This window comes from Ursus arctos, unplaced genomic scaffold (genome assembly GCF_023065955.2).
Source record: "Ursus arctos isolate Adak ecotype North America unplaced genomic scaffold, UrsArc2.0 scaffold_1, whole genome shotgun sequence".
Classification (NCBI taxonomy): Eukaryota; Metazoa; Chordata; class Mammalia; order Carnivora; family Ursidae; genus Ursus; species Ursus arctos.
The window spans coordinates 37,774,031-37,787,028 of record NW_026622763.1 but is presented as its reverse complement, the minus strand read 5'-3'; the positions used below and the strand labels follow the sequence as shown (position 1 = coordinate 37,787,028).

At 35.9% G+C, this 12,998-nt stretch overlaps 1 pseudogene; it reads left to right on the top strand.

Annotated features, from left to right (window-relative positions):
• Window positions 1-10,429: 10,429 nt before the first annotated feature.
• On the top strand, window positions 10,430-11,110 carry LOC113249169 (proteasome subunit alpha type-2-like; annotated as a pseudogene).
• The last annotated feature ends 1,888 nt before the right edge of the window (window positions 11,111-12,998 follow it).

Genomic DNA, 12,998 nt, shown 5'->3' with positions numbered 1-12,998 from the left:
TTTTCATTTGTATTAGACCATATCTAAATTGAGTTTTACATTTAATAACCTCTATCTGCAAGTGTTAAGAATAGACAGGGAAAATTTATACAGAGAAGCATAAGCATCCACATAGATCAGCTTGTGTCCAATGGTTTACTCTCAAAGTTCTTAAAATATGTCATGGATTAACTCCAATTATGTAATAGGTAAGAAATAGTTTTGAAAATAACAAAGCTTAGACAGGTCCAGCAAGATTATCTATTTATACAAATGCACACTGATTTTTTACTTGCCATTGAAATGGGCAAAATAAATACTTTAGTGGATCCCTAAGTAGTTATAAGAGTAGTAGCTCTTTAGAGTGAAGGATTTACTGATTAAAAATACCTGCCAGTTCCCACTGTGCATTAAAATTCATACAAAGAAGAGCTCACATTCTGTTCCTAATACTATTATATTTTGATTCATCAGAATCTTCATATATAATTCTAAGATCTTATTTTCAAAATATGAAAACCATTGAATATGGAACTATGAAAATGATTTACTTACTTTCTAAAATCCTTGCGAAATTAGGAAACTGATCATAGCCCTGAAAACTACTACATCAGCGTTGGCACCCTATTGGAGTTGTGGGTAGGAAGATCATATACTTCTATGTCATGAGATTGTAGTGATTTTCTTATGTAACAAGATTTGTTAGTTCTTTTAAAGCAATTATTTAAAAGTATTTCAATGTTCCTTATTAACACAGACATTTAAATCTATTATCAGCTCCCTAGCAAGCATGGAAAGCCAAACTCTCTTTTCAGATGCTACATCCACAGCAGCAGTTTCTGTAGAAGCAATATTATTTCACTTTATTTCACTACCTGGCTTCTTTGTTCATTAAGCTAATTACTCTAGTCTACATTCATGCCTTTCATCTACCTTGTTTCTTGAGCTTGATCCTTTCCCAACCCTGAATCGACTGTTACTGAACAGTTGAAGCTGAACAGGAAGGAATTGCAGGTGTCAACTCACAGTTTACAAATATGACATCTCCTCTGGCATAGCTGGAAATATGAAATATTGATTTATGTGCAGTAAAAGGTCTTATAAAAATGATCACATACACATGAGAGATTAATGCGCAGGAGATCAATAGAAATTTCATTCTTGACGCTAGACTGTCACCTATGGTGAAATGCTAAAATACAGAAATCAATATTATCTATGAAATGTCAAATTTATTATAATTATGAGGATGAAAGCTGGCCAAGTGGCTCCCAGGAGAGAAGGAAGGATAGGTTACTGGGCTGAAGCATCCTTCATGTCCCTTGTTCACTTGCTGCCAATTTGAGAGCAATATTGGTGCAGGGGGTTTTCAGACATTATGTACCGCTGTGTAGTAACAAATTCCTGCTGGAATATTTAACTCTTGAAACTGACAATAATACAAGTGTCTGCATAGTCCAAAGGTGCAGAACTTTTAGCTCCAAAATATAGGGAAGATTTTAAGCATAGATTTTACTGTGGTATGTATACCACAGCCCATTGCTTAAGAAAATTGAGCTTTTACAGACTGAAGATTAATAAGATCTTGGTGCAATTTTATTCAAGCTCATGATCTGTTCTCTCCAGTGGTGGGGGCGGGGAGAGGGGAAATCCTAAATTATCTATTAGTGGGCTTCACATTTTCTATAGTTTAAGCCATTAGCTTGATTCTTAGAAATTGCCATTCAATTTCCACTGCTAGGCAGCAATTCTTTGAAAAGATTTTTATGAGTTTGTGGCAGCCTACCAGTCTCATGTATCAAGTTTAATAGAGTCTTTGAAAAAGTAACACAAAGCTAAAATTTTATGAGCCTATAAGAAAACAATAAAAATGAGAGTATTTTGTCTTTCCTTTTAAGTGGGGAGGGGGAATTTTTAGAAGTTGAAGTTAGAAGCATAAAAGAAAAAAAATGCTTCTTTTTACATATTATCCATGTCTAAAGAAAAGCAGAATATTAAACCCTTATTAATAGTATTATTGTTCCCCATACTAAGTGTCGGTTTTACAAATTAATATTGGTGATGATACACTGTGATTCTTGAAGGGATTGGGACCCGGTGTGGGTATAAGAGAGGATGAATGTGTCTGACCAACAGATGAATTAGGAATCTTGAAGGAAAATCCGTATTCCCTCGTAGGTAGTATAGGTGATGAATAGATTGTGTTATTTGCTGTCAGTTAACACTATTCATAAAGCCCTTCTGATTCAAATTGTAATGATTCAGTTTTAAATAAGCTGTGTGCCCTGCCAACCATGCTTAGAGGACAGCACAAAGAGCCTGTTCATTTTGCTATTCTGGTGCCTCCATGTAGAAAGTTCTCAGAGATTTGTGAACTGAATGAATGTGTGAGAGAGTGAATGAATGAATGAAACCTTAATTCATCCTATGGTGCTCTGGCACCACATGAGCGGTGGGGATAGAATTTCTTCTCATTTGGACTTCACATTCATTTATTTTTAGAATTATGATTCTGTCTTCTTTTTATTCCCTTCTCAGATCTAGATGGCTTTATGGTAACCAACACTTCTAGTTGGAATGTGGGCTTGAGCACTAATTGCTATATAAGAAAATTTCAAAACATAACATCAGCCTTGTAAAGATAGATGTCTTTCACCACGCACCCCTTAACGTATGGTCTATCGCTGAGTTTTTGACTGGAATTACATATAATATGGGAACTTTACTTTCAATTAGTCACATTAATATGTTTTTTAAGAACTATCGTGAGTCAATGGTCTTGTTATTCTACGTTTCTGTGCATCTTCCTAGGTCTACATTACTTTTAGAGCTTTGTCTTTAATCTGATCCTTAGGGAGATGTTTCTTGTCTAGACTTGGATTTAATTGAGGACATTTTGACTAAAGGGATAACTCAACAGTACTATCTTGCATTTACTCTTGGTTTTTAAGTATTGGTACATAAATTGAGCAGTGCCATTTCAATTAGCAACAATCAGGCCCCTGCCTCACGAATAAATTACCATTTTTCTTGGGTTTCAGTTTTTCAGGGCTATTGTCTAAAGTGACTGTTTTTGTTCGTGACATATATTTTCCAAGTAATCCTTCTGTATTTGTCATGGAGGAGCTCCTACCACAGGGGCCACAGAGCTGGCATAGTTAGAGATCTCTCACAGAGAAGTACAAAGAGGAGTCACAGGGAGGTTCCATAAATGCTGAGAGAGCCCCCGTGTGAATGTGAATGTGTCAATGAGCATAAGTTAACGGTCTACCATATACGGGAAACTGGGAGGAAAAGATGCAAAGGGCATAGATAGAGCCCTCGAGGAGCTCACAAAATAGTACAAATTGGGTGATATTTAGAAAGGGAAATATTTAGAAAAGGAAATTGCAAGACTTGGAAGCTATACAAGCCATCCCGAATCCTTGGATGCGCGTGCTCTCGGCTCAAACAAAACCTATTTCCATATCCTTTAGAGAAGAGTCCATCCCTAGTTATTCCAGAGACATAAATACAAAGTTCTTTTTCATCTATTATTACTGAATTATTTACTCTTCCTAAATATTATCTCTTTTGGCCAGAATTGTAGGATTATTATTACTGCCAAATATGATGGAGGATTCATAAACTTTCCTCCAGTTGGTAATATAAACACTTTTTTTTTTTAAATCTGGAAAAGAGATAAAGATTTATTTACTTTTTAAAAAACACTGTAGCATTTACACAATTTATAAATAGAGATTTGGGAAGATTTTCCACTCTACCCAGCTTCTTAAGGCTTTTTTTCCCCCTCTTCTGTACCTCAAGTACCCAAAGCAGTTAAAGTTAATACTTAATGCAACCTAGTTGAAGAGATAGGCATTTCTTGCAGTCAGGTCTCAATTAAGAGATAAAAGACAAAAAGTGCAAAGCGCTTGATAAAGCTAAGAATACAAGGCCAGCCATGGATGTGCTTGAAGCTGTCCATAGCGATAACTGGATAGTCAGCTGGAATCTTCTTGAATTGAAGTGGGTGCTCTAACTTATCAAATTCCACATATGGGGAAATTATTGGTGCCTACAGTGGTGATTAACACTAACCCACTGGGTCAGAAACAAGCTGGGATAAAGGTGAAAACTGTATCTGACTATCAACACCAAATACATCCATTTAGAGAAAGATAGCAGAGGGTTTTTTTCTCTTTTTATATCTTCAGTTGTGCAGGTTGTCAGGCTGGTCACACAGTTAACGCTGCATATAGAGTGCTCTCTATAATGTGCAAATCGCAATGCACATTAAAATGTAATCTACTTTAATAAGTCACATGAAGATTACATTTTAAGATAATTGTTTGTGTGTTTATGCTACACACCAAAAATATTTTCCTGCTTTGTTTACAGTATTTTCTCTTTGCCTTTAAACGTAATGATTGCAACTATTAGCACTAAATAACTCTCATCTTCAAATGGTTGGGGGCAAAGTTATGAAGATTCAAATTTTGGATTCCTGGAACCATGGTTCACGGTAGAATGTTCAAACTGCTTAATCTTATTGAATTTCCCCAAATTAAATTTGTTATGATGTTCTGATCATCAAAAACCTTACTGCGCATCAGTAATTAGGACACTTGACTTGAATTATCCAGATAGTTTTATAAAGTTGCCCACTTTTCAATTTTTGTGTAGACAAAATAGGACTATTTTTGAAATACTTATAACGAACATCATAACCAGAGCTTTCTGACAAATCCATTCATTTGGAATATGGCCAATTATCAATGATTTATTAAAATGGGTGAGAAGGAAATTAGAGGAAAATGGAAATGACAAATAATCTCCAAATTTCTCATTGTTCATTCCTTTAAAAGTCCTTTTCCATTCAGCCACCAGTAAAATCATTTACAGGTGATGACATTTAACTGAAAAGATTTTCATCTCCTTTTTTCTCTCTTATCCATCTTGCAAAGGAAGTACCAATGAATACTAAAAATAACCCACTGGGTTTAAGAGGCAAAATAAGTGCTTATTAATCCATGCAGATATTGTGCATTCAGCAAGAAGCAAAATGACTGGCCCACAGTTGGTACCCAACAAACATTCCTTAAATGCATGAATGAATGAATGAATGAATGAACAGAGAACTGAAAATATAACTGAATTATGAGTTGACAGAACTATGTATTTTTAAAATCTGAAATTATTTAATGCTCAAAATTTGCTGCAGTTATTTTGATCGGCTTATGTCTGTTTTGAAGGATAGGCACATGGCTTAATCATATGTTGCCACTTATTTAATTACATTAATGTTACTACTATATATCATATTACGCAGAAAGATTGTAATAGTCTTGCTCTGGAGCCATGGGACACTAAGTTAATGCAGTTGTTCCCTCACTAATCTCTGGATTAACAGGTAAAATTTCCAATCTACTTTCTGTTGAAATAATTCTGTGATTATTGTTTTTGTCTGTTTGAATATTATGACATGAGATCCTGACATTCTGGAAAAGTAAAGGAGCAATATACTGACAGAATCATTCAGTCCCAGATGATAGAAAATCCAACTGAATCAGTCTTCAGAAAAAAGGAACATTAGTTTATACATGTAACCAAAAATTTGGCAGGAGGTCTTCAGGAATAGCTAGATATAGGAGTTCAAATAATGTCATAAGAATTCATAATGTCGTTATTCTTGGCCATGATTTCCTCTGTGTTGGCTTTCTATGTGGGCATGTCTTTCCACAGGAAGGTTAGATAGTTCTCAGGAACTCAAGGCTGCTTTATTACTAACTTCAATCCAAAGGAAACATAATCTACATTTCAGTAATGCTGCCAAAAGTTCTGGTTGAGTGTCATTAACTTGCTTAGGTCCTGTGTCCATCCTTGACCCAAACACCCTGCCAGACAGGTGAAATACCCCCGTTGTAACATTTGGATCACATATCCTTTCCTAATTCAATTTGTTTTGCCAATAGGATGTGGTGCTCTGTCTTGAGTCCTATGTCTAACGCTTGGATTCAGAAGTAGGATTAGTGTAAACTGAACCCCAAGAACAGAGTGTGAAGGAAGATGACTCTCTAGGAAACATAAAGGTACATTTGCAGAGGAAAGAAATGGATCTTGGGGGTGACAGGAACAATGGATGACATTGCAAGTAGTGTTGATGAAGAAATTGAAATATTAAGAAAAGGATTACAAAGAATGAAAGACTTCAGAAGCTCTGAAATCATATCTACTAAATGACTGACGTTTTCTGGAAGGCTATCTCCTACTACCTGCCCCAAACTGAGGAGCATTACTAAAGATCCAAGTCTTCCAAATATTTTGGAATATATTCAGTTTTTTTAGTTGAGAAATGTGATCAATACATTATTTTTTTATTTTGGTTTCTAAGAATGGAACCAGCATAGACTTTCCTGTTTTTAATTTAACCTGGACTCTGGTTTTGAAGGCACTGGAGAGTCAAAGCTGGGGATGAACAAAAGGGGCTTATTTCCCCCATGTAGCTGACACTCTTCATCTGGGGTCATATGCTGATTGCTCACATCACACTGAATTCCACTGCCCCTAGAGGACAATATTTTTAATGTCAGAAGTAAAATCACGTTATTGAATCAGAATGGAAAGAGAAGAGAAATGATTGCTTTGATGAGTTTCAGTAGATTAGCTAAAATAATATTCAGATATAAAATCTCATCAATAACATTAAGCAGCATTTTATTCTAGACTCTTAATGTGACAATGAGTTAAGTAAAAGATAGCATCTGAAAGGTTTGGGGCCTAGAATAAATTAATTTAAATTTAATGTAAATCGTAAATAAAAATCTTTTATATATTCTACTTTAGTTTGGAAACTTTACTCTGTCCCTTGGTAACTACTACTGAAAGAAGAAATTACTGTTTATATTTATATTCTATTGTTTCTAGCAAAAGAAAATGTTCCTCCATCACAATTCTAAGCACCATTTTATCAGAATTTCTAAATTCTAGACTTTAGAACAAAAGTGAAGTCTCTGTGATCTTGGTGTGATTGAACAGACTCAGGGTTATAAATCTGTTTTGTAAATAATTCTTCATAATTCCTTCTTGATCTACTATTACAAATATGCACTATTTCTCTTCAACAAGTCATTGTGTTTTGCTAAACTGTGCCAAACTGGGTAACCTATTGCCCTTCTTAATCATTTTCTAAATGATCTCAGGTCAAAATCTATATGATTTTGGAGTACTTTGTATACAGAATTAAGATGATACTACAAGATTTGTGTTGCATTTTTGAGAAGGCACTACATTTCAGTTTTTCATGAGTTGTTTTCACAGTTTAGTCTGGACTGACTTTATGACCAGGAACCTATGGGCTATAGTTGAGGGGCAGCCAAACGGCCCTCTGGACTTATAAAACTTCCTTCATCACAGAGTCTCTTGAAATAAGCACTGCAATTCCCATCAAGTGGGGTGCTTATCATTAGCTCATTATTCCCAGAAAGCCCTGTAATTATAACATATATGGCCATTATCAGAACCATGAACATTTGAAGCCAGCGAAGGTGTGGGAGCTGGAGAGGGCATGGGTAAAGGATAGGGTCTCGAGCCTTGTGGTTTGAGGAAGAAGATCCTGTTTAATTGCAGGAAAGAAATAACTTTACAATTTTGTCTTCTTTGTCATTTTGTGTAGACTAGACTCTAAGCTGGGATATTATAAAAAAGGGAAATTGGCGTGAGATGTAAAGATTTTACACAATATTTAATTCATATAGCTTTGGAACATATAGTTTGTGGTTCCAATGGTTTTTTGTTTATTCAGCTGTTCATTCTTTCACGCAACTATAGCTGTTTTTCAAGTTTACAATGTGTCAAATTACTATGTGTAATTGTATTACATGTATTATCTCATTAAAGCCTTCTAAACAATGCTTTGAGATAGGTACTATTATTGTCCTCGTTCTACAGGATAAAATAACTAGCACAGACATTGGATTAGCTATGTCTCATGCTAGTAAATGATGTGTGTAGGAGTTGAGGAGTTTGAAAGACAGCAAACATATAACAAGTACATGAAAAACTAGTACACGTAAAGAAGAATCAAAATAGGTGATGTGACAGAATAATGAGTTTTCAGTGCAGGAGGGTAGAGATTATAATGTGTCAGGTAGTTAGGGAAGGATTTGGCTGGAGATTACATTTGCGAGAAGACCTGTAGGATAAATAGCAATGAGCTTGCAAACACTAGTGCAAACTTCCTAAAACAGCAAAAGCTGGGTGTGTTTGATGAAAAGAAAAGGGAACCCCTGTTAGCCATGTCTCAAGTATAGTCCTTCTACAAAAGCTTGGTCTACTTAGAGATCTAGCAAGATCAGAGGAAGAACAAGTAGTTGTTTCTTAAGTTCTGTTCAATTTTACTCGTTCTCCCCATATCAGCAAGTCCCGGGTACCTGAGTATCTTCTGTCCTTTTGGATTTAACATGGAATATCTCTCTCTACCCTTTCTCATTCAAATTATTCTCTGATAGGCGTACATACTAAGGCTCCACAGCATTTAACTGAGAAGCAACTTCTTTCTGTATTCAGTTTTTATTAAGATCAGAGTCTGGACTAGGTTAAGAAAGAGCATGCTTCTTTAATTCACTCAAACACTAATCCAGGGTCTAGTTAATATATATACTCAGGTTAATACCAAAACAAATTTGTCATAAACATTATCCTTAAGAAGTTTGAAGTCCAATATAATAAATATTAAAACATACTTACTTTACTTATTTTTTATATGCCATCAATCATTTTGCCTTGGGATTCTACTATCTTTGGAAACTGTGGACTACTCAGAGAAAACAAAGAAGTAGTTATTCATGCTTAAGTTTCAAAAGTGATTTTAAGTGAAGGAAACGACAGTATTAAAATACAGACTTTGTTGAGAAAGAAAATGGTGTTCAAAGTCTCAGAAGTGTGTCTGCATATAACTGTAAATATAGTTTTATATATATAGATCTCCAAGCAAAACTTGGAGATCTTAGAGTCTTATAAGGGATAGTGTATGGAGATTATAAGACATGTAACAAAAGGTCTTATCCAAGCAGCAGGGCAAAACTCTTTTTGTTCTAGTGGTATGAAAGTACAGAAACCTTAAAGAACTGGGGGAAAGAGATATTCCCCAGGCAGTTTAAAGGCTCTCTTTGGCCTTGGTCCTAGTTATAGAAAATATGGAAAAAATGAAGACAATTTATAATTGAGATAGAAACCAAAACTATGGGGTTTTGTGCCTCCTTTCCTCTTGGGAACTCGGGGAAGAAGACTGTCACTATAGGTCACCATGTACCCATGAGCATAAACACAAATTTAGGTGGTATTAGTCAAATTACAGTCTATCTCAATTATGCCTCTGAAGTTGTACATTGCTCAGCTGTAATTCTGAATATGGTGTCTTTGACTACCTGCTCATCCCAGAACAGAAATGGCTGCATAGTATATTTAGGTAAAGTGGGACCAAAAATAACTTTCACTAGTCTCCTTTCACATGTGATGGAAAGGATTTGAAAAATTCCACATATAGTACCAAAAGTTGATATTATTATGAAAAATGGGGTTTTCTGATGCTCCCTCCTCACTTTTTGGGGAAAAGTGGGATTTTGGGGAAAATCCATTTCTGAGGTCCTGGGCCATATATAACTAGGAAAATCGAGTTATTCGTTTGTTCTGTTTAGCTCGGTAATGCAGAAAAAAGAGAAAAATATTGTTGTAGCATAATAACAGAGGAACTATGTAATGGGACAACCAATCTCAGCAGGAAAGGACTTGATCTGTGTTATCAATTGTTTTCATGGAACCTAGACCAGGAAGGACAATTTTCCTTCATGTTCCTCACCAGAATCTGGAAGTCTGTTTTCTTTCCCTCAGGTCACCGGTAGATAGACTACATGGGCCAAAGAATAGTGGAAGAAGACTCAATTTTGGTGGAGCTCAGAGGGAATGAAGTACAAGGAGATTTCAGAGGACAAGGAGAGGAGAGGGAGGCGATCCTCAATGTCCATAGGAAACAAACTGTCACTGAGAGCGAATGGTAGGCATACATCTATATTCTGCACCAGCTCTTGGACACTTTGCGTACTTGATTGTCCAATAGTAGCCTTTTAGTAATAGACTGCATATTTTCATTCTTTTGAATATTAAGGGCATAATTTAATAATGTGTGTGTCTGTCTTCCCTATAGTGAACCCTATGACAGAGTTTGAGGATTGCTTGAATTGTGTTTTTCCATCAGCATCTACCACGGTATCTGACACGTTCTCAGTAAATGAACACATTACAGCGAGTGAAATTCCAAAATTATATATTTGTTCTTTATGACTCTGAACATCAAATTTTCATCTAGTTATTGGCCAATGGATCCCTCTAGGGCACGTGAAGATCCAAGGTGATCAAGATACAATTTATACAAGGTTCTTTAAAACCAAACTCCAGGGCACTCCAGATAAAGATGGCAGAGTGCGATTCCAGCTTTTTGCTGACTACATTCAGCCCATCAGGTAGACTTGTCCAGATTGAATATATTTTGGCTGGTGTAGCTGGAGGAATCCCTTCAGTGGGAATTAAAGCTGTAAATGATGTGGTATTAGCAATTGAGAAGAAATAGAAATCCATTCTGTAAGATGAGCAAAGTGTACACAACGTGGAACCAATTACCAAGCATAGAGGTTTGGTGTATAGTGTCATGGGCACAGATTACAGAGTGCTTGTGAACAGAACTTGAAAACTAGCTCAGCAATACTATCTCATTTACCAGCAACCCATTCCCACAGCTCACCTGGTTCAGAGAGTAGCTTCTGTGATGTAAGAATACACTGGAGTTTCTTTACTAATTTGTGATTGGAGTGAGGGGCAACCATATTTATTTCAGTGAGCTCTATCTGGAGCTGACTCCCCCTGGAAAGCCACAGCAATGGGAAAGAACTATGTCAATGGGAAGACTTTCCTCAGACAAAAGATATAATGAAGACCTGGAACTTGAAGATGCTATTCACACAGCCAGATTAACCCGAAAGGAAAATTTTAAGGGCAAATGGCAGAAGAGAACACAGAGGTTGGTGTCTGCAATGAAGCCAGATCCGGGAGGCTTACTCCTACTGAAGTTAAGCACTACTTGGCTGCCATAGCATAACAATGAAGGGACTGAAAAATCCAGAATTTCAGATAATCCCTCTACTTGAACGTGCTTAAAGTATGTTTTGTTTTGCAGACTTTTTGCATACTTATTTCTGCATGGTTTGATGGATTGATGTTTTTTATTTTTATGTTTTTTAAGATTTTGTTTATTTATTTGACAGAGATAGAGACAGCCAGCGAGAGAGGGAACACAAGCAGGGGGAGTGGGAGAGGAAGAAGCAGGCTCATAGCGGAGGAGCCTGATGTGGGGCCCGATCCCATAACGCCGGGATCACGCCCTGAGCCGAAGCAGACGCTTAACCACTGTGCCACCCAGGTGCCCCTGATGGATTGATGTTTTTTAAAATGACACTTATAAATCATAATAAACTGTTAAATAAAAAAATATAAATAAAAGTTAACTCCAAATGTTGTACGAGGTTTTCTTTTCTTTTCTTTTTCCCCCCAAATTATAAAGAAAAAGAAACTTGAAAAAAATCTGAAGTGACTTAGGTTATTATAGAACAAAAATCCAATGAGCTATTTTGTTTATAGCACATTGCTGTAGAACCGTGGTAAAATGTATGGTAAAACTTCCATCAGGGATACTCTTTTCCATAGTAATATATTGATATAAGTAATATAGCTGCATTCCCTTTGGAACATTCTTTGGCCAATTAATTTATTCATTTCATAAATACTGTGCCTCTATTATGTGCAAGTCCCTATTGGTCAGGCTAGCAATAGAATTAGAGGAGTGAACAGAATACTTTCCTGCCCTGATGGAGCTTATATTCTGGTGGGAGATCTGGGAAATAAACCAAGTAAATAAATAAATTACAGGATATAGTATGATTACTCCTATCTGACATTGCAAACAAAATTAACTCAAAATGGATCAGAAAACTGAAATGTGAGAGTTAAAACTGTAAAACTCTTAGTAGAAGACAGAGGAATAAATTTTTATAACTTCAGGCTGTGCAAAGAATTCTTATATATGACACCAGAAGCCCAAGCAACAAAAGAAAAGTAAATAATTTGGATGTCATCAAAATTGAAAATTTTCATGCATCAAAGGACACTATCAGAATAGTGAAAAGATAATATGAAGAATTGGAGACATATTTGCAAATCATGTATCTGATAAGTTTAGTACATTGACTATATAAAAGATTCTTACAACTTAACAACAAAAAAAAGATGAACATCCTAGTTAAAAAATGGGTAAAAGACTTACACAAGCATTTTTCCAAATAAGATATACGAATTGTCAGCAGCTCTATCTAAAGATACTCAATGTATCTTAGGGAAATGGAAATAAAAATCACAATGAGACACCATCTCACACCCACTAGAATGGTTATAAAAGGAAAAAAAAGTGTTGGCAGGATCTGGAGAAATTGATATCTTTATATATTGTTGGTGGAAATCTAAAATTGTGCAGCCACTGTGGAAAGCAGTTGACCATTCCTCAAAAAGTTAAACATAGAATTATCATATGATCTAGCAACTCCATGCCTAGGTGTATACCCCAAAGAATTGAAAACAGGCGTTCAAACGAAACTGTGCAGGAATATATAATGTTCATGGCAGCACTACACACAATAGCCAAAAGGTGGAAGTAACACAGGTGTCCATCAACGAATACATGGATAAAGCAAATGTGGTATGCCCACACAACGGAGTACTGTTCAGTCACAAAATGGAACGAAGTACTGACACATGCTACCATGTGGATAAACCCTGAAAACATGACTCTAAGCGAAAGAAACCAAACACAACAGACCACATCTGGTATGATTCCATTTATATGAAATAGCCTGAGTCAGCTGTAGCATAGGCGACAGAATTTGATGATGGATTATATATGCTATATTAAAGCAAGAAGAGTGAAGAATGACTCT